This window comes from Anopheles merus, chromosome X (genome assembly GCF_017562075.2).
Source record: "Anopheles merus strain MAF chromosome X, AmerM5.1, whole genome shotgun sequence".
NCBI classification, from domain to species: domain Eukaryota; kingdom Metazoa; phylum Arthropoda; class Insecta; order Diptera; family Culicidae; genus Anopheles; species Anopheles merus.
This window is the reverse complement of record NC_054081.1, coordinates 11,250,876-11,273,089: the sequence shown is the minus strand read 5'-3', so window position 1 is coordinate 11,273,089 and position 22,214 is coordinate 11,250,876. Positions and strand designations below refer to the sequence as shown.

The 22,214-nt window shown below is 47.1% G+C and overlaps 1 protein-coding gene and 1 long non-coding RNA gene across 3 annotated transcripts in view; one reads left to right on the top strand and one right to left on the bottom strand.

The window, feature by feature from the left end:
- LOC121594391 (tRNA dimethylallyltransferase-like) overlaps positions 1 to 22,214 on the top strand; it is a 76,127-nt gene that overhangs the window by 27,431 nt on the left and 26,482 nt on the right. The window lies entirely within an intron of this gene.
- On the bottom strand, positions 1,522 to 20,816 carry LOC121594415. Of its 2 annotated transcripts, none has more exons than XR_006004970.1 (3): positions 20,564 to 20,816; positions 1,802 to 1,905; positions 1,522 to 1,741 (listed from the first exon to the last, which is right to left on the bottom strand). It is a non-coding gene; the product is annotated as an uncharacterized LOC121594415 (long non-coding RNA). The 2 variants fall into 2 exon arrangements; XR_006004971.1 differs by having other exon boundaries at positions 1,811 to 1,905.

Sequence of the window (22,214 nt, the reverse complement as noted above, 5' to 3'; positions counted from 1 at the left end):
AACTATATTTTTATTTTAGAAACTTAAAAAAAAATCCAACAAAATCTAATAATTGATTTTTTGAAGCAGAGCAATCGTATCCTCAGAATTCCTGCTAAATGTATGCTGACGTCATCGAATACTTGACGAACATGGGTAATTAAACATCGACTAAACCAAAAACCACTTTGCTCAGCGCTGAAGTTGAGGCGAAGGTTTTGTAGAGTTTTCCGGCCAAAAATAAAAGAAAACTGAATAAAGTACCACAACACTTTGCTCGAAAGGGCAAGAATCTTCTGGATGTCCGTCGGGTTCGCCGCTTGCGCACGGGGTGCATTGGCCGTTTGTGTTCCGCCCGGTACGGTGCAGCCATTACCACTAATTGAGTTTTGCACCTCTTCACCCTGTTAGCCGATGGCGGTGCTGTAGTAAGCCCGTGCCACCGTGTGCCGGTCTTATTATTTTACACGCAGATCCAATGCATGCCGGCCGGCCGGCCGGCTACGAACCGTTCGTGGACGGCGAAGCGGAACCGATGGTGTCTTAAGGTAACCGCTCGACCTGCCGGAGCTGCCGGTTCCGGTACCGATCCATTTCGTGCGCTCGAACAAATGAACGATGATGGTGCTCTGCTGGTGGTGGTGCTGGTCTCTGCGGTACACCAATTTTTGACAGTTCAATGCCATCGCCGTGCGACATGGGGAACGATATTAATTGGGCAGAGCGACCTCCCCCCCCCTCATGATTGTCCTATACCACCCGATGCAGTAGTTTGGAAAATTCCAGTTTTTTTTCTGTTGGTGTGAGTGTGTGTGTGTTACGTTTCACAGCCCGGCAAGGATAGGAAACTGAGAGAAAAGTAGAATGAGACTGAAACCGTGCAATTATCATAAATTAAACGCGCGCACTCTGTGGCAGCGCCATGTCGCGGCCGGGGGCCGTGTGTTTTTGGGGCCTGCGAGAGGCTCTGGGCGTGAGGCTTTACTTTTGCTTTTACTAGTCCACGACCACTGCTGGCTGCGTTTTATACCCGGCCGGGGTGTAAACTCACTGTATGCTAGCTATGAGTTACAAATAATTAAAAATAGATCCATTGCCCCTGCGGTTGGAAAGAGGAACGTTCGAATGTTAGAAAGGAAAGAATTTTCGAACACTCGATTTTGTACGGCCTAGGTACAACCTGCTTACCTGTTGGCCGTTTGCTGGAACAATCCCCACTGCTGCAGGGCTGGCACCAAGTACAGCACATAAAACTGTCGAGCCGCGCGAGCGATGTTACCACGGCCCACGGTCGTGTGATTTACCTCATCCGTTCGATCCGTGTCGGCGATGGATTGCATGAGTTTTATTATTGTTCATAAAAAAAATACATTTCCATTTCTCGATGCTCTGCCACGAACAGGTAGTAACTATTCACCCTAGGATGAACCCTTGACAGCATGCTCAAGCGCAACGAGAGCGATTTTAAGCAGGTTTGGAACGAACATGTACCAACAATTGTTCAATATTTATTTATTTATTTATTTATTTATTCTTCTTGCATTCATTTCATTTATTGGTATCGTTCCAATTGATGATGGCGATGTTGATAAGTCTCCACCTCTTACTCCAGCACAGGTTTGAGTAGGACGGAAGTATCTTTGCGATGTAGTAATCTTAGGTAGTCTTCAAGAAATAAAATTTACTAGCAAGTGATGGCATCGGATGACGTTCAGAAGAACCCGCTGAGTCATACATATATCCAAGGCGACCAACTTAGTTCCTTAAAAGAAAAACGGTTCTAACTTCATCGAATATAATGGTATTCCCTAGCATCCTTTACATAGCTCACCAAGAACCAACTAATGGATCTATCGCACCACTTATCAGGAGGCATGACGCGAGTCCACGGCACTTTCAAAACAGGAGAACCTGGTGTATCTGGAACTGGATCCGTATAATTATCAATAAGTTAATCTCGTGGAGAGCTACCAAATCCCGATCGAATAGTTTCTGGCACTTTGGGAAAAGAAGTTGGGCACCCTTGGCTCATGTGCTCTGCGTGTGCAGTACCGTTGATCCTCAGAACCACCTTACTATTACTTCTCCCAGATGCCCAGGCAAAAGGCCTGCTAAAAGTTCAAATGTAAAGATCATGACCTGATTCACAATCCTCTGTTCTACAGACATCCATCGAAGGATGTTAAGGATAACAACAAACGACCTACGTCGAACACACCCCAGAACTATTGCGAACTTGCTACGTTTATTGTAAAAAATATAATTCAATTGCACCAAGAATCGTTTAATGTCAGCTTTTATTTTACCTAAGCCGTAATTAATCAGGAACTCTCGCTTTCTTTATGTCTTAGTGTGAGATAAACAAAACCGTATCATCGGCAAAAAGATTGATCTCAAAAGATTTCAAACCCTGGTTCATGTCATTGATGTACATGATGAACAAAATTGGTTCAAGAACACTTGCTTGGAGAAGGATATTGTCTGTAGGCTCTGATATAGAGTTTCCAAAAATTGTTCTCTGAATTCTGCCTGTTAAATAATCAGTTGAACTCTCTCCCCACAATACCAATACCACTTACAGGTTAATAACAATAACATAATTGATATTGTCTCAAATGCCCGTTTTAGATCCAGCAAGACGTCAACAATCAATTCCAATCGATCCATCAACACCTTCCTCCTCGCGAGTACAAGACTCTGAGCAAACTCACAAGAGTGTCCTCGCCAATATCCCGATTATTCTCTAGTCCATAGGTCATCAGCAATTAGACCAACTGTAACTTAACCACCATTTCCAGCTCTTTTTCGAGTACGTGCAACATGTTGATGCCAACGAAACTCTTCCCCACTGGCAAGACTCCTCCGTTCACTTTAGCATTAAGTATTACGATTGAACATGTTGCGGAACAAATCTCTCTTCCAGTGACACCGACTGATCAGCAGAGGTTCCCCACATCACATGGAAGCAATCCTTAATAATAGTTCCTGTACCTGCCGTTTTAGTCAGGCTGACACAAATAGTTCTTAGCTTCTCTATTGTGATTGTCCTAAATTTATTCATTGCTTTTAAAAGCCTTCTTTACATGCCAAGAATTCAGTTAAAGTGAATGCCGAAACTACTCGGCTGTTTTCATTGTAATTCTTAAAATGTTTTCACTGTAATTAATAAAAAATGTAATTGATTCATTCACATTTTCGGCAAAACTATACATCCCCACCATCTTCTTCAAGAACACTGCTATCGTACTCAGTTTTTAAAACAACCAAGAAGTCGCATTTAAAATGGAGCAATCGTTAGACATCCTGAACCAGAAGGTAGTGGAATTCAGAATTCCATATCAGTAACACCAAGGGTTTTTGCAGTAAAGCTTTAGCTTTATACAGACAGTTTCATTCCAAAGACTAGATATATACTGTAAGTTATAAGTTAAAAGGTAGTTGTCGGATGGCAATGAAAGCAAAATCGCCTATTATCAAACATGCGCTAGTAAGCTACGGGAAGAATTGCTCAACATGGCACTCATGTCCCAACTTCCGCTACAGCAAGATTGTTCGCTGCTTTCAGTCTTGTTGATAGCTCTTGTCAACTTGCCATGCAAAGTGGCATTTTTACCGTCATTTCCCATCCCGTGGGACATTTGTGTTGCCCATGAGAAACAAATTCTTTTGTTTATTTTGTTTTTTTTTTTGCATCGTTGATTGGTTGCTGGGAAATTGTTTTCAAACTGTCAACATGCAGACATTACCTCTTAATTACCTAACCACAACGATTAGTAGACCGGTGTGGAAACAGACACCGTTTTTGCTGGAATAAATAGACAAATCTCATTGTGTTTAGGTGAGGAACAAAGGTTACCGCCACACATTTTCATACTACTAATCTCCCTCCCTCCCCCCTCCCCAATGCTTAGGTCTGCCGCCAATCGCTTTATCTGGGTCGGGTTTTTTGCGAAAGGGAAAGCAAGCGCCAGGCCCAGGTACACATGCGCAATCGCAATCTCGCGTGGCAGGCAGTGCAGGCAAGGGTTAAACTGGCGTCCAGGCCTGGCCCAACACTCGATTGGCAACAGTCCGTGGGGAATATGACATTGCCGAATTAGACGTGCTGAGTTGGCAACAAAAAAGGGGGGGGGGGTGGGTGGGTTCGGTTCGATCGCACCAGCCGCACGGCTACTTCCGCTTTTGGGTAGCTTCCACCTTGCCGGGCTTGCTTCGCGCTCCGAGCTGCTTAAAGATTCCACCGCCCCTTTCCACCGGCGACACTGCCCCAAACCCTCCCCCCCCCCACTGTTACACCCCTCCTCTCCGTAAGGGGGTGGCGCAAGAACCGCGAGCTATTTTTACAGTAACTGACCTCGTTTAACGGCTCGTGCGTAAATCAAATGGCGAACGCCTACCGCGGCCGCCGTGTCTATGCGTAAGCGTCGCTACCCTCGCGCGCACGCGCGCGCTCGCGCTCGCGCTCTTCACCCTTTTGCTTGACCTCCCATCCCCCTTTGGTCGTACCATTTTCCAACTGCTTGTATCGGACGGTTGCAGGACGGCGCGTGGTGGGGAGTGGGTCTGACTGTTGCCATTGCCCCGAAAAGCGGTCTCCCCTTTCCCCGTCCCCGTCCCCTCACGTCATCCAAACGGAAAAAAGGGTGCCCGTCCAAGTGGAACGAACCACCATTCGAGAATTGCCGGTGGAGAAAAACCGAAGCGAAGATCACATCACTTTCCAACCATGCTCTTCCGCATCCCCCCCCTCACACCGAGCAACCCTGATCCTTTACACCCCCCGCCACCCCTCCCTTCTTCTCATTAAAGTGTAGAAAAAGGCAAGGAGTGCAAGGAGGCAAGGAGGAAAAAATCTTAATTTTCTTCACCTGACTGACTTGGCTTGAGTCGCACTGCCTTTCCTCCTCCCCCCCGCCGCTACCCGTCTCACTCCTTTGGGGTCACGACCGTCCTCTCCCTTTTCCCCCCTGCTAGCTCCCCTGCCGGGTGTTTGCAAAAGCATCACGCCAACATACACACACACACACACACGCGCCGGGTAAGGTGCACGGGACGAAGAAGAAGAAGAAGAAGAAGTAGTTGCAGAAACCCGGAAGTGTGTGTGCGCGCGCGCTCTTGAGCCAAATCACGCAATAGGTTTAATTAAATTCGGCTTTATGTTCGTCGTCGTTTTCGTTTCCTTTTTCTTTCGCTACCACCGCTCCCTCCCGCCCCGTGAGAGTAGAGTAGCATCAGCATAGCTTACCACCACCCCACTACCTCCCACAACCCCCCCCGGGGGAGCCGCGTTCTAAAGTTACGGACAGAAAATGAACCAATTAATTAGTGGGTGTCATACTGGGCCCGAGGGTTCGAGGTTTACTTGTCGGTTTATTTTATTTCATTTCGTTTTCATGCCGTTTCGGTTCGTGCAGCGGCGGCGGTAGTAGTAGCAGCCAATTCACACATAATTTGTGGCACTGTGTGGGAAGGGGGGGGGGGGGGCAGCATCTCCAACCCGAGCGGGACGGCGAGCGCAATCATCGTGGTCATGCTACATTTGGCAGTGAGCGATACATATCAATTGATAATTTTTATACAGCAAAAAGCAGCGGCGGAGTTGGGGAGGAGGGGCTTTTTTTTGTTAATAAGGAGCAGCCCATTCAGCGGTGCATACATAAAACATTAAGCCAGCAAGCATCATCATTAAATTGGTGGCTGATTTAAAGTTTTGTAGCGTCGTTAGTTGGCAACCAGATGTAAACCGGCTGGATGAATGATTTTTATTTATTTTTTTCCATGTCGTTGTTTGTTCAAACAAAATCGGTTTGGTTACACACTACAAATTGGTTTGATTTGGGTGTCTGTTGCAATAATGTTTGTCGTTGTTTTAGATTTTATCTCGTTTGCGCAATTCACATGCATTTTGATGACATAACCCAGGAATGTCAAACTGGCAGCATGGGTCGATTTTAGATTTTGAGAATTGCTGAAACCGTTGCAAAACAAAACATCTAATATTATAAATTATTTGAGTGAATTAAGATTGCCAGAGAAGAACAATCATTTTGTCGACACTAACATGTTTGTACCCATAACATCTAACAAACTTGTTCTACACGTACGTACAGAACGATCGAGACCCCTTCTAAGTCGTAATAGATTGCGATTAAATCCTGAATTATTGCAACATTTTGGGCAAACTCGATTGCGTTTTGTAAAAGCGAAAAAAAAACAGATTTGCGCCAACTGTCTAGTAACGAAATAGGAATAAGAAGTACTTAATACATACACTTGGAAGCTACGTGACAACTAGTGATTGGTTGTCGGAATCGCAACCTTGGCTCAACACCATTTCCGGCCAAATCATACCGACAGTTCCGCTGCCAGTGCCATCCGAAACCGCCGGAGCCTTCCAGAGCCAACCGGAACCGTTGGAGTTGTCCGGTATCGCAGAATTGGCTCCAGGCAGTTCCACCGATTTTGATGAACTCAACGTCACCGACTGCCAAGTAGAGGCATCCGTTGCTTTCGGAATGCTCCGAACGATTCCGAACGGTTCCGACCTACGGAATGCGACATCTTTGATGTCAATTGTAGCCGCTTTTACTTTTGTTGATAGTCATACCACCATAACAAATCAGTTAATATCCTGTTTGTATTATCCATTGAAAGCGTTTCTAATCAGTGATGGGAGCTTCGAATCGGACCTATCCGATTCCGATTCAGTGTTCGGAATCAATTCCGATTCCGGAGTTGACTCAGGAGCCGATTTCAGAGTCGACTCTGAATTCGGAATCGACTCCGGAGTTGGCTCCGAATCCGGAATCGGCTCTGGAGTCGACTCCAAATCCGGAATCGATTTCAGAATCGGCTCCGGAATCGGCTCCAGAGTTGACTCCGATTCCGGTATCGGTTCCGGAGTTGACTCCAAATCCGGAATCTATTCCTGGATCAGCTCTGGAATCAGAAGGCTCTTGAGTTGACTCCGAATCCGGAATAGGCTCTTGAGTCGACTCCAAATCCGGAATCGATTCTGGAATCTGGTCTGGAAATAGAATCGGCTCTGCAAACGGAATCTACTTTGGAGTCGCGATTTGCTCCGGAAACGGATTCAGAATTGACTGCAGAATTGAAATTAGCTCCGGATTGAGAATCAGTTCTTGAATTAAAATAAGAAGTTTCCGAAGGTACATCAATCCGGGAATCTCCATTAGAATGGGTCGTTTGCAAGTAAATTTGGATTCTTTGCGGCTATCAATACGTAGCATCATTGGAACCAAGCGCCGAGTATAATGGAGCTGCCGAAACTGACTCCGATTTCGAAGCCGATTTTGCATCTGGACCCGATTCCAGCGCTAATTCCGGAAGCCGATTCCGTAATCGATTGCGGAAACTGATCTTCTATCTGGAATAGATTTAAGAAAACTTCGGAGCTAGCCGGAATCGATTCCAACGAAAACTTCATTTTTCCCATCATTATTTGTAATCAAGTTGAAATTGTTTGCATCTCACATTCTTCAAGACGAACTAATGTCCTGCCCAGCAATCAAAACAAAGATAAAAGGATTACATTTAAGGTTACAAAGGGATTTTGAATAAAGCTTAAAAGAATCGAGCAAAATTTTAAATGTATTTTTGGTATTTATATTATTTTGGTTACGGTTTTTATGCTCAACTTTGCGTCCCGAAAATCACTGAAAATGTGTGCTTGCAGCCCTCTGATGGACTGAGCATGACACAGCTGACCTAACCCAATGCCGCAAAGCGGGATGACTTCATGCGGATGGAATATTCGCAACCTAAAATAGTTTAACGATCGGTCTGTGTGCTCCCTACCGCTTGTACACCGCGAAGCACTTTAGCTGAGCTGTGTAGGATGGCCCCATTTTGCAGCGAAAAATTAGCCGAAATCGGGTCGTCACACATGAGGGGGTAGCCATGGTGCAAGTTTTCATACTTTTATTTGTACCATATTAGCAAGTTATTTCCAACTACGTAAACGCTGGACTTGATATACTTTGCCATGGCTGAGCCACTGCAATATGAAATATTGTTCAACCATTGTTCCACCAGTTGTCTAACAGTTGGCCGCAATGAAATTGGCCCTCGGTATCGCTCGCTTTCTGGTTGGGGCGAGTAGGGTGAGAGTTCGCCAGACGCAGACGAAAGAAGAAAAAAACGCCAAAAAGTTGTAGCAATCATGTCCTTTCCCCCAACCCTCCTACTCGTCTTCTGTTCGCTTGGTGTATCCATCCGCGTCAAATTTAGCATCTAATGCGTAGATCGTGCCATTGAGTTTAGCACCGCCGGTCTAACAGATTAAATCTACGCATCTAACGCCCGGTGACGCATGGTAACGCCGTGCGCGAACGGGGCCGCTGGCGGGTGGGTTTGGGGTTAGGTGAGGTCGGGCCCCGGGTATGCATCCTGTGCATGCATTAATTTTCACACCAGCTTCCGATATTTTCCGACCGCTTCCTAATTCACCCGCGGATGGATGCGGCCACCGCCAGACGGGACACGCCGCGGCGTTTCGTTTCGGTTTAGTTTATTTTATTCGCTCTCACTTGGCGGCGCCGGTAAGCTGCCGGGCAAGTAAAACTCCGTCCGAGGGCGTGCAGTGGCGATCATCTGATCCAACCAGAGAGAGAGAGAGAGAGAGGGAAAGAGGGAGAGGAAAAGAGACACTGTGGCAAACCGTCCATTGACTCCTACAACGAATGCGGACGAATTAAATGTAGCAGTAACGCTGGCGGCAACCGATACAAAGCGAACTGAAATGAAAGTGCCCCAACTATTGTATGTTTCGGCCTCTTTAACTGATGATAGCAATAGAGAATAGGTGTAGGACCACCTTTTTGGTTTGTTTGAAAATGGAAATGAATCGTGCATTCGATGAAAATAATCGTTTTACGCTTCAAGCCATTCGATTTGAAAAGGAAAACGCTTGCCGAGATCATTTGCCATCTATACGACGGAGACGGACTGGATGAGAGGGAGGGAGGGGAGAAAGGGATGGCAGTTAAAACCCTTCGCGGGTAGTGTCAGTCACTCGCGCAGGAAGTCTCCCCACAGGGCATCCAAGCATCCGTATATGGGGTTGCGTATGAGCAGAGCCAAAATCGCTCCACTTCCTTGTTCGTCCGTCGAGCGGTGACGATGCCGTTGCGTGCGTGGAGTGAGCTAATCGGGGGGGTTGCCAACGACTAATACACGCAGTGTGCCAGAAATAACGCCCTCCCCTCCCCCCCTCCTCCCTGCCTCACACTCGGTAAGAAGATTTATTTCGGCGCCTGGTTCGCCATGTCAACGGTTGCGTTTGTTACCGCGAGAGAGAGATAGAGAGAGAGAGAGAGAGAGAGAGAGAGAGGAGAGAGAGAGAGAGAGAGTGCGAGAGCTATTGGTGCCGTTCAAATTTCATTTACAGCGCTTTCAACCACGACCATAAACTACATGCGTTATAAAGATTAGCTAACGCTGATGTGGTTCTAATAGAAGCGATGAAAATCATTTCGAAAATGTCTTGTAACGCATTCGGGTTTCTACTAACTAATTGCAAGCAAACTAAGAATTAATGAAATAAAACGTTCAAACACACACCTCATTCACGGAAAGTCTGTACAGAATCTTCTTACAGAAGAGAGAGAGAGAAAGGAGTAGGGAAAGCAATAAAAAGACAAAAATAATCTACAGTTCTTACATTGCAACGCAGCAATGCGCATTAAAGAGGTGAAAGTTGCCCAAGAGGGTAAACCATTTAGAAAGCTAATCTCCATTCTTTCCTGTTGCATTGTTTGGCGCCATGACCAGGATTGATTTGAGACAGTGTCTGCGCAAATCATTTCGAAAATGTCTTGTAACGCTTTCGGGTACCTACAAGTAATTGCAAGACACTAAGAATGACTGAAACAAAACCGTTCAAACAAAATTTCACTTTTGGAGGAAATTCTGTACAGAATCTTCTAACAGAAGAGTGACCAAGGCGAAAAGAGAGACATAAAAAGACAACAATAGGCTAGAATGCTTACATTATAACACGAGACTACGCACTAAAGCGGTGAAAGTTGCTCAAGAGAGTAAAACAATTAGAAACCCAATCACCATTATTTGCGTTTCTGTTGCATTTTTTGGCGCCGTGACCAGGATTGAATTGAGAAATTGACTGAGCAGAATAAACGCACAAACCGCACATCATTGCGTGCGAACCACTATCCCTTTCGCCTGCCACCTGTTAAGCTGAGCTCCCCTCCTGCTGCTTTGGCCCACCACCACAACCACCAACACCCACCAACCTTCCTGCCTGGTGCTAGTTTTGCTCGCGTGTGAATGTAATTAATTTTATAAATCATCCCGCCAAAAACGCCCAACGCGCCACAACCGTTTTACGTTGGCGTTGACCTTCTTTTATTTCGGTTGCTCGACAATGAACTGAATAAAGAAAAAAGAAGCATTAACATACACACACACACACTGCCATACGTGCCGGCGTGATAAAGCGCGGGGGTTGGGAAAGGGCCGAGCAATTGCGGGCCGTCTGGGCCGTTTTCGGGGTGGCGCGATTCCGGCGCGATAGCCGCCTGTCGTCGGCGGTTGGCAGTTTCAATTTCATTCTTCAAATCGTGCTCTTGATCGTGCAAATGGCGAGCGGGGCCGACCGGGGAGGTCGCGCAAGTGGGCGCGGTAGAATGTAGCGGGATCAAGAAGCTGTTCTGGTGTTCCTCATTGTCTTCAAGCTTGAATGGCGTGTGTGCGGATGTTCGTCGAGGGTGGTATGGTTGGGGGCTGGTTGGCTGCCGCAAGTAGCGACCGAAACGTTGCTCACCGCCAAAGTCATACAAAATACCGACAAAATTCACGTTTCATCACGTTTCACAAGCGCGCAATGCCCCCCGCAACGAACTCAATGTTTGGGTCCAAAGCCGGTGTCGCCTGCCTGCTGGGTTGTGAGCGTTGATTATTTTACGTGTTTAACAACTGTGCGTATCTTGCGGCTTACTGTTTACGTGCAGTACGTCGCTTCCGTCAATACCGAGCAATTATTGGATAGTAAAACAGCGATCTAGTGATGATGCACAGTCTTCACCGCTGAAGAAAACTATTGCAATGGCTGTGGGAGTAGTCATAAGTATTAACAATCTGTCAACAGTTTTATGGTGTTATTAAAATAACGACGTTTCTAAAACTATCAAACAATGAAGCATCATTTACAAGATGCGCCATTTGTCGAATTAATTGAAATGACAGGAACAATTTGCCCTTTAATTAACTCGATGTCTACAACCAGGTCAGACTAGTTTTAAAGTAGAAGTGTTGTTAGGGTCATTACAAGGATTTACGTCCAATTTGGGGGAAAATGTTCAATTCCTTTCGCAACAATAATACAGGAAGAAGTGTTTATATTCGGCGCTACATGACGAAACATTCGACCTGCTCCAAAATCATCCAATCAATGTGACATCGGCCAAGGTGACAGCTTGGGTGGTGGTTGGTATTTTGGTCACAAATTGAGGAATTTTTAGTGCGCTGTACCGTCTTGAGGAGCGGGTTCGAGTGCCGAGGTGTGTGAGTCTACATGTCAGACACGTTCGTCTAGGTCTATGGTTGGCGTGTTGGTCGGTGACTGGCATTTGACGCCGCCGGATCTTTCGTTGCCCTTTGATCGCTCGGGACGCGTGCGGGTTGCCATCCGAAAGGGTTGGAGGTTAGTGCGGGTGTTTGAGTGGGTGCGACCTATTAGCAAACCATTTCCTTCTATTCTTGTCTGGTGTGTGTCTCTATGTTGTTGTCGGTGAGGGAAGATATTTAGAGCATCAGACATTGATGGTCGGCTGTAGGACTTTTGTGCTGAGGCTCAAGGATATCGACGAATCTTTATCTGTATAATTATTAGCCCGCAAAATGTTTGCGGGACAGCATCTCAACACCTTAAATGGATTTGATCAGCTCGATCAGCAGCACAGTTCGATCGATTTCCGTCTCAGACAGCCTCGATGATGCAATGCTCAACGGGGCGGACATTTATCTTGCACTTTGGACTGGTGGACTGCCTTTTAGCTGCACTGTTTTGCATACGTGGTTCTGGTTTAGGTTTAGTAGTGAGCCAAACTTTTCCATTCCCATCCGCGAGATAAAATGTGCTGAATCCAACAAAAAAGTGTCCACGTATGGCCGAACGAGGAGCACACTTTCCAATTTTGGGAAACAAGTTAGGTCGCCCAAAAGCAGTCGTACTCTAACGCCAGTTTGATTTATGCTACTTGATCTGTTTTTTTTCTCTCTCTCTCTCTCTCTCTCTCTCTCTCTCTCTCTCTCTCTCTCTCTCTGCAACCCGCGGACCCGCAAAGTTGATCTACCTGAGTATTACTGCTTATGGTTGTGGGTCATTTTATCAAAAACTAATTTCACGAGCGTCTGCTGATCGCCGAGACGAAGGCAACAACAACAACAACGACAACAAAAAAACCTTTTGCCTCCAAGCATGTATGCAAGCGGAAGATACCAGACAATCGCAGCAACAAAACCAAAAACCACCGGATCGGTTAAAGGTTTGATTCGCGTCTCGCGCACTACCGCCCCGAGCGAAATCTCTGCCAAAAGTGCAGCCCAGACAGTCGAGGACGGCATTTAGCAAACGATACCCGGGCCGCAAGACGGCCCAGCACCCTGGCGGTGCTTTCGGGTGGCGCACTGGGCAGTCTGCGGGCAGGCTGCGACCTGTCTGTGCTACCTGCCTGCCGAAAAGCGACGCTGCGAGGGTTCCGCGAGACGGCTTTCGAATTTAACGGCCCGAATTAGGCTGAGCAAAACTTCCCCAAAAACGCGCAAAACACACACACACACGCGGTCACGTCCGTTAAACGTGAATGGAGTTCGGTCCCCACGGTTTGGCCGACAGACAGACCCACAGGCAGGCAAGGGATGCCTAGCCCGGCGGCACAGTGACGTGTCCTAGCGCTGCGTCTGGAGGTTCGCCTGGAGCAGCTTTTTTGTTCGCTCGCTCCCCCAATAGTGACTCGATTAAAACTACTATATATGTAAAAAAAATGGTTGTTAGTGATAGTCGCAGGTAGTGGTTTAGTTTTACCAAACAAAAGGCGCCATCAAATGCGTCTGGCAAGGAGACCCCACATCAAAGCGAACTGGTGGACCCTTTCGAGAGGTTAATCAGCGCGGTGAATAGATGGAGGACTTTTTTCATCCAAAAAACTATTGCAACATGAAGCAAAGCATATATGTAAGTCTTTCGTTGAGTTTCGGGCCTTGTGTTGCAGTGTCCCGCCTCCCCATTCCTTTTATTGAAGATAAACGCTTAATTGTTAGGTAGTAACATTATAATCCTGTTTGAATGATTATAGCAGCTAATTGACTCGCGTTTTTTGTCTGTCTAGCGTTCGATCACACTGCGCGATAAAACAATCTAACCAGCGAAAGATCCGCTTGCAAGCCAGTGGATACGGGTGATCCCAACATTCAAGGAGAGCCAGATCTCCTTCCTCATCAGACCGTGCAATAAAAGCGTTTTTGCAAATGTCGCATGCATAATTAGATCACACAAAAGTGCGACAACAGAGGGGTGACGACGTTGCTTTCGGTTAGGGTTGAAGCGATGTTTGGAGTTGCTGCATGAAACATTGCAACTTAAGATTATGTTAGAGCACAGTCCGGAGAATGGGGCATTGAGCCTCTCGCGGGCCTTGTAGAAGTTAGCGCCGACAGAGCAATTGGCAAAGATTCTTCATTGTCCCCAATAAAACCATATTGTCTCTTATACTCGTTTATCATCTTTGAGCTACAGAGTGGTGTAATGGTATGGTCGAGACGGAACTAGTCGAACAATCGTTTGATCTCCAACCTGGAAAGATCAGACAAAAAAGTTGGACGACTGGTCCGTATACCTGTGACTAGTATACCAAGAAGGAGAAGAAAATACTCAGTTGAAGCATTTCGTTAGGCTCTTAGGCACCGAATGTATCCTTTCAAGTTTCAGATGGCGAATTATTACTGAAAAACTAGTGTTTTTTACCAGCAAAACATATTTATACGCACAGGACCAGGAGGCTCTCCAGGGTGCAATCACCGTGACGCTATTTGTACACTGTTTCCGAGCACAAGTAAGTTGCTTTTGAATTTTGTTCAAATATAAGTAAACATTTGACGGCCAACTGAAATTCTGATGCTTTTCTGAACATTGTTTAATCGTAATCTCCTCAATATTAACGAGAGTCTATATTACCCGAGTTCGTTTCTTTGATGTTTTGTAGTAATAAAATGTTTTGGAGCTTCATTTTAATTGATTTTGTAGTACTTTAATTGTCAGTTATTAAATTTGTATCGGTGTTATTGAAAGTATCGGGATAAATTATAGAAAAATACATTCAAACTATTTTTGTAAATGAAGGCACAAATACGAAAGACTAACCTCCATGCAGCTTCATATTAGTGGTGGGAGCTCGGAATCGGACCTACCCGATTCCGATTCCGTGTTCGGAATCAATTCCGGAGCCGATTCTGATGCTGGAATCGATTCCGATTCCGGAGCCGATTACAGGATGGGAATCGGCTTCGGAGTTGACTCCGGAATCTATTCCAGGATCGGAATCGGCTCCGGAATCAGAACTTGACTCCAGAAATGGAATGGTTTGAACTGAAATAAGAAGTGTGGAAGCAAAATAAGTCCGCGAATCTCCATGTGAATAGATCATTAACAAGTAAATTTTGATTTTTTGTCGCAATCAACATATAGCATCATTGGACCAAAACGCCAATTCCTATGAAGATGCCCAAACGGACTCCGTTTCGAAGCCAATTCTGATTTCGGAGTCAATTCCGATGTCGGAAGCGATTTTGATTCCGGAGCCAATTCCGGAACCGATTTCGATTCGGGAGCTGATTCTGATTCCGGAGCCAATTCCGATTCCGGAGCCGATTTTGGAACTAATTCCAGAGCCGATTCCGGAACCAATTTCGGAGCAAATTCCGGGACCAGTTCCGGAGCCGATTCCGGAGTTGGTTCCGGAGCCGATTCCGAAATTGGTTCCGGAATCGTTCCTGGAAACTGATTCCGGACATACTATCCGGAATCGATTCCAGAAAATTTCGGAGCTAGCCGGAATCGATTCCAACGAAATCTTCATTTTCCCCATCACTACTTCATATATTCAACGAAGTTCATATAGGTATTCGTATTTCCGTTAGACGTCAAATGTTTACTTATACTTGAACAATGTTCAAAAGCAGCTTAACATTGTTTATTTGGGTTCAAAAACGGTGTAGAAGTTTTAGTAATACTACAAAAACATATATTTCCATCTGGGTTCATGTGTGCATTAAAAAAACGCCCCAGACATCCCCAGGAACCGTGCAGACAGTGTTGCTAACGGAGTGTACAGGCCCACCCCGGTTCGGACCGTACGATTTGCCGTGAGGCGTACCTGAGCTGCTACACTCTCGAAGCCGCGATCCTTATCATCAGGTCCCGAAACATGCCATTCCGGGTGTGTTTTGTCTAGCGCGTGTGCGTGGAGAAACTGGCGCAGCAAAGCATATTCAGGGAAATATTCACCTGAGACCTGAGAAACGCAGGTAGCGCGGTTATGTCGCGGCCAGGGACCGCAGCTAATCATGCATTACGGCGCGCGGAACAGGCAGCAAGGGTCGACCCCGGCTGGTTGGTCCGCGCGATATCTCACGAAGGTGTTTGCTATTTTACCCTTTCCCTACGGAGGAGGGCCTGGGACGGTAGATGCGCGATTTCGCGGGTTTGTTTTACCTCGGTACGGTTAGTGGAAGCATAGAAGTAAACGAGAAAAGTAGAGAAGGAGAGAGCAGCAAAAAAAACACAAACATACAGAAAATGGAGGTTAACGAAATAATAACACCAGCAGGAACAACGGTCTAAATTGTACTCAGACCGGGGCGACAGAAGCAAAACAGAAGAGAGAAAAAAAAAAATGAACCGGCAACCGAAACCACCGACCATTTCAGATGAAACGGATGATCGAAAACGTTCGGTACGCGGTAATGCCCAGGCCCAGCGTGCCGGCAGGTAGGAAATTGGGGAGGGGGGGGGATGCGAAAAACCCCCACCGCGAAAAAGAAGCTAACGCGCCCTAGACGCTGAGAAAAGTCGCGGACGTTTCGACTCGCCGGACCTGAAGGATTTGCTGGTCGCGCCTTGCTTCGCGCAAAAACATTGCCCCACACCCGCTCCCGTCGTCGGCGTCGGTATCCGAGCAGCAGCGCCGCCACGACGCAATAGACGTGAGCTAAGATTACCCTCATCAACAAGTCTGTCCGCTTCTTAGCAGACACCTTTACCTTTTCCTACACCGCTAGACGGTGACGGTCGCTAGGACCCCGGCTCGAAAAAAAAAAAGAAGGAAGACTGCCGTAAAGAAGCGTAATAATAACAACGGCTGAGGCCGGCGCTGCCTCCGTCTAGATGTGGGTCACTCTAATATTGGGACATTGGGAAGCGAACACGGCGAAAGAAGCGCAAAGCGTACAACAAAACAACCGGCAAGGGAGCAAAGGGGAGGAAAAAAAACGCTCCCCAGCAGTCCACGCACTTGATGGGTATGTAGCGGCTTGGGTCCTGGTTTAGTAGTCGTAGAATGATTTTTTGCTGCTGCTGATGCCAAGTTTTGCAGTAATCATGTTTACATTCAGGCCGGGGGATCGTTTGAAAGTCAACCGTCGGGCAGAGTAACCGCTATTTATCACACTGCCCTCTCTTTTGGGGCGTTCTTAAGATTTTCTGTTTTTGGCGTTGCGTTGCTATCAACGGACAAGGAAGGAAGGACAAGTTAGCAGTACCTCGTCTGGATAATGGGCTCACCGAACGTCTATTGCGGGGTAATTTCTTCGTGCTAGTGATTGGCTACCGCGATCAGGACACCGCCAGGAACGGTTTACTTTTACATTTGTCGTGTAAATGGGCAATTCTCGTCTCGTCTTCTCGTCACAAACTATCTCGTTCGAAATTGATTGGATGCACACGGGAAGGATGCATTATTGCTGATGGCTGATGCTATCTGCACATTTTTGCATCGGACGATGGTGACTGGAGTGTTGAAACCTCGAGCGGTGTTTTAATTCGCGAACGAGCGAACATGCATGCATCGCTCCTGGTCTGGAAAGGACCTCCGTTGGTGTGGATGTGAAGCAAAACCAAAAACCAAAAAAAAAGATCAAGTCGGGCGATCTGCGATCACAATCGTGATGGAATAGCGCCTTTTCGCCGTGTTTTGCCGAGGTTTTTTATGGCATGTGCTAACGAGCAGTTAGGCAGCAGCGAAGGTATCCGTGCCGAAATGTATCGCCCGCGTCTCGGCAAAGATGAGATGAAACCGGCATTATTTATGAGGGGAGCATTTCTTTGAACATCGAGCAGCAGGCAAAGAGCGAACAGGATCTCGCCTCATTTTCGGCTGATGTTTGAACTGGGAATTGTTGTCTTCTTACTGTTAAAGGGTTTCCCAAGCCGACAGTTAAACACGGCTCGCTGAAGGTCTCAATATTAATGGTGCCGACCGCATTCGGGCGGCTCTCCCGCGCGCAGGGACGGCCACATACGAGCGAGCCGAAACTCGACTCCACTTTGGCCCCGGCGGTGCTGTTCCATCGGGGCTACACAACCGGGGCTACAGCAACTAACTCTTCCCACAGCGTTAGCGTCCCAAAGGGCAGCCGATCGAATCCCGGCCGGCATTGTGGAATGCTGCGCGCTGCTGAAGTTTAGCTTCACGTGCCAGCAGCGCCAACGCTTGACCTCGTCCTTCGGGGCCGCTTTTGTTTGCGCAACAGGCAACAGCGTACAGGGTCGCGTTTTCGAAGGAGGGGGGCCTAGCTGCGCACTGCCACGCGCTGACTATTACGCAGCCAAATTGATTTCTCAGTGCGCGAAGCGGTCTCGCAACAACCTCGGACCCCGGAGCGGTGGTGCGGGCGTGCGTACGTAAATAACTGGCGACGCAATCCCAAAACAAGAACGCGCCGGAAGTTGAGTTTGAAGCGGTTTGAAGCGGCTTATCGAACATCCGAGCCGGAATCCCAGCTGTGTCACATTGGCGCCCAAAGAAGACGCAAAAGGCGCAGGAACATCTTACACTCATCCACGGCGAAGAAGGTCAAAGCCGGGACAAGCGGGTTTGGGCATGGTACCGACGATAACCTGCGCCCCGCGAGGAGTTGGACCGCGATAGACGCGGTTATCAATGAATGTGATGTATCAGGCGATGTGTTTCGGCGATGTGCTGGTCACTTCTTCCCCAAGAATGCTCTTCATCAATAAACCGCATCGTGTGTGTCTACATTAGTAGGTACTCTTCTCGAGGATCTAAGCTACTCGATATCCTCCAAAAAACAAGGAAAACCTCGACCCTATGCAAGACTCAGAAAATCGTTCCTTGGAACTCAAAGTTTTCGAATAGTAGAAGTTAAGGTCGTTTGGAGCAAATTTACATATCTCGACAGGAGATAACAATTCCAGCAACTCTGGGAATTTCCAGTGCCTGCCAACCTCTCCTCTTTTTAATCCCAAAGATCTACCTTGATGCAACTCATCCGACCGTCAACTCCCTTAAAATTGTTGACAGCAGTTGTAGATACGCTGCAGTGTCTAAGAGATGTACGCAGGCAATTGGTAAATGATTCTTCATTGTCGGACCATAGTGCGTATCTTCGCTACTTCAATGTAATGCTCAACTGACCGGGCGGAACTCTCCAAACGTAGCCGAGTCCGTTCTGCCTACTTCTTCTTCTTTGGCTCAACAACCGATGCCGGTCAAGGCCTACCAACGCACTTGTGGGGTTGGCTTTCAGTGACTTATTGATTTCCCCCCATAGCAGGATAGTCAGTCCTACGTATGGCGGCACGGTCTATTTGGGGCTTGAACCCATGACGGGCATGTTATGAAGTCGTACGAGTTGACGACTGTACCATGAGACCGGCTTCCGTTCTGCCTACTACGCCGAAATTATCGTATATATCGTAAATACCTCCGCAGCATTGGTATAGGTTACAGGGCACGCTAGACGCGGTCGGAGCAACGGGGTAGGCAAACTGGATCCAAAAATATCAAATGCGACACACACGTACACACTCTGCTGGATAAAGCGGCCGAAACAGAGCGATTAGATGCGTGTTGCTAGGGCTTATCAGTTTCAGGCTACTAATGCCTCACACAAGTGCCTCATTTTCATAGATATGGCCTCCAATACAGCGTCGCTCTCGGTAGGATGAAATGAAGGGAGGGGATGGGGCTGAGGAGTGCTGAAACACTGCCACACTAGCAACCGGGAGGAATTTCAACTATTTTGATTTGCATTTCCCCCTAATAGAAACCGAAAAGAAGAATACAGAAAAAAACCCGCAACCCCAGAACCTGATTTCGGTGGAAGGTGGTGTCATCGCGTAGCAGTGGAAAAGAGCCTGTGGAGACCTTGAACACATACCGGTGGTTCTGTGACCGCGAAGATTCGCAGGTGTGTACCCCGACTCACAGGGCAGGAGAGCTGCCAGGGAGGGCAGCAGCAGCAGCAGTCATTCATACTTGCAGGTTCTGGTGCGACCTTACGGACTTCCTGTGCCCTTTTCCGGCGCTCCCTCGCTCCTCACATGCGGGATGCGTATTCAACAACCAAACGCTCTCTCGCACTAACAGAGTGTCGCGCGGCCCACAGACCGACCAATATGTCTGGCGCGTGTACGCGTATATTGGTATTCACGCAAGCGGTACCCCATGCGGCACCAGCTCCCCCCTCCTCTCACACACCCGTTTGATACGCACTACGACGCAATGTTTAGCGCGAAGCTGAGCGAGCTGTTAAACGCATTCGTAATCAAGCGCGCCTCCGCTCACTCATTCGCGCTCGCACGGTCCCCGGCCGACTCAACTCCCCTCCTCCTCCCCGCACGAATCGTGATAATCCCCACGAGGCCCCCTCGCAGCCGCCTCCATTCCTTCCCGCCACTCCACGCATAATCGGTAGGCGCGATTTTGAGACTCACACCACGCTCTAAACTCTACACCACCAGCCATCAGTCTCCCTCTACCCCATCCACCCCATCCACCCCCTTCTAATACGTTTTTCGGCGGCACTTCTCTTTCTGCTGTCCGAAATTGGTTTCATTCGAATCGGCTCGTTATTTTGCACCTCTTCCTGCTTCGACCACCACCACCACGACGACACAGCGCATCAAACGCACACACACACACACGAGCGCGCCGTCGCACACACACACAAACGCACGCACGTTATGCCGCACATTCTCAAGGTCAGGTTGTTGACACCGATCTACGCGCTAACGGCGTCCTGTGCCTCCCTCCAGGCCGCGCGAGCCCCGGGCTGCTTAGATGTCAGCGCCACCCAGCGAGCGGGGCGCGCAATAGTTTGTATAGGGCGGCCGCATCGAGCTCTCGCCCAATTTGGGTGGCGCAAATCATATGAGCGGGACTTGTAGAATAGTTTGTCCCAAACCAACACACACCACAAACCAAGCGTTGTTAGTAGTAGTGGTAGTAGTAGTAGTAATAGCAGTAAGTGATAGTGGTGGTGTGTATTTTTTCGAGCGAATTCTTCCCTGTTCGGCGAGCCTTACCTGAGGTGGTTTGATCCGTACACTCGATCTTAACCGCTCTTCCTCCCTGCCCGGCGCGCTGTTCGCACGATTTGTCAATTTTGACAACTGCCGGCCTTTTTTGCTCCTCAATGTTCGGTGCCTCTCGTTCTCGCTCCCTCGCTGCTGCATACCGGCACTGTCTCGCCGGCAGCACAGCACGTGGAGTATCCGGCCGAGGGGCTTAAGCTCCCACCGGTGTGTGATGAAGTTCGCTTCGGCTTGCCTTAATTGAAACGACGATGCACGATGAATGTTCATTGCCGGCCGGTTTTAAGTTTTTTTTTTTTTTTGGGTGGGAAACACTACCGTCCGGTGGTGGTGCTACCTCGCGCGAGTATCGAGGTGCCGTGGAAGCAGGCAAGCAAGAAGACACTGGTAACGAACTTTTTTGGAGAAGGTAAAAGGAAATAAGCATGCTGCCAATGGGCGATGCGTTGCTAACAAAGTCAGCCCTGTACTGTGTGCGAATATGTTTTTCGCAACAAAGGTCTATGGTAGAGACGTCAAACTGTGTCAAAATGTTGTGGCCCGCGACCGCTTGAGCCAAACATTTATTGCAGAAACATTGCATTTCTGCTTCTACCGTACATGGCAGTTCATTGCGGACACCTGAACTATGAAGAGATTATCATCTTTGCAGATTGCTATACTAATTGTCAGACTATCCTTGGTTTGAGAACCTTATCAGTGTTTTCCTCCATTTCCTTTCCAAGAATTCTAAAACAGCTGTTAGAGTTCTAGAACACAAACCAAAAATGTTTATTTTTTTCTGAAATCAAGCAAGGAATTCCGGATGCATTGTTTTTTGTTTAGAGAAACGGTTACAAACATATTAAAATTTATTTTTATATTACAATAATCCCATTCCAATCATTTATTTTGTGTAATTGACTGACAACAGACTTTTTAGCTTCAAACTCATCAAAACCCGTAAATTTCAAACATTAATTTGTCTTTTGTCATTTTAAGCAATCAATCAGAGTTCTTGGTGACCCAAAGAGCAATTTCTGAAAGACTTCAGAAGAAATAACAAATTCGCTCAACCAACAGGAATCAAAAACGCAATCTTTGAACACTTTTTTGACAGTAAGTCTTAAGGCATGTGTTGCAGCTTAGAACATTATGCTTCAGCAAAACGTTTGAAATTAGCTGAAATCAGAGCCATCAGCACAACTGAGTATTACGTTTGAAAGGATGTTACGAACGATTTCAAGCTATCCATGAGGCAGCACCAAGGTGACTAGGCTAGACTACAGGAGAGCCTATGGCTCTGATGTGGGTCGTCAGAATATCAATTACTGAGATTACCAAGGACTTGTATGCCACCATTGCACTCCCCGATTAGTATTTGCCATTATTTTTGCGTACGAAATCTTGGTAGCTGGCACAATTTTTTTAAATATCAGTGGCCTTTAGTTTTGATTAAATTTTTAGTTTTATAATGACTGTGGTCAAATGAGTTTGACATCGCTGGTCTAAGGCTTTCCCAGGCATTATTACCAAATGCTTTATTCTGTTTTTAAGAAATTCTACAATGTCTAACTGTCACATATCACCCGAGGTGACAGTAGTGATACGTACGCATTCATGTTCAAAGAACACATAATTCAGAATAGAGAAAAAAACACAC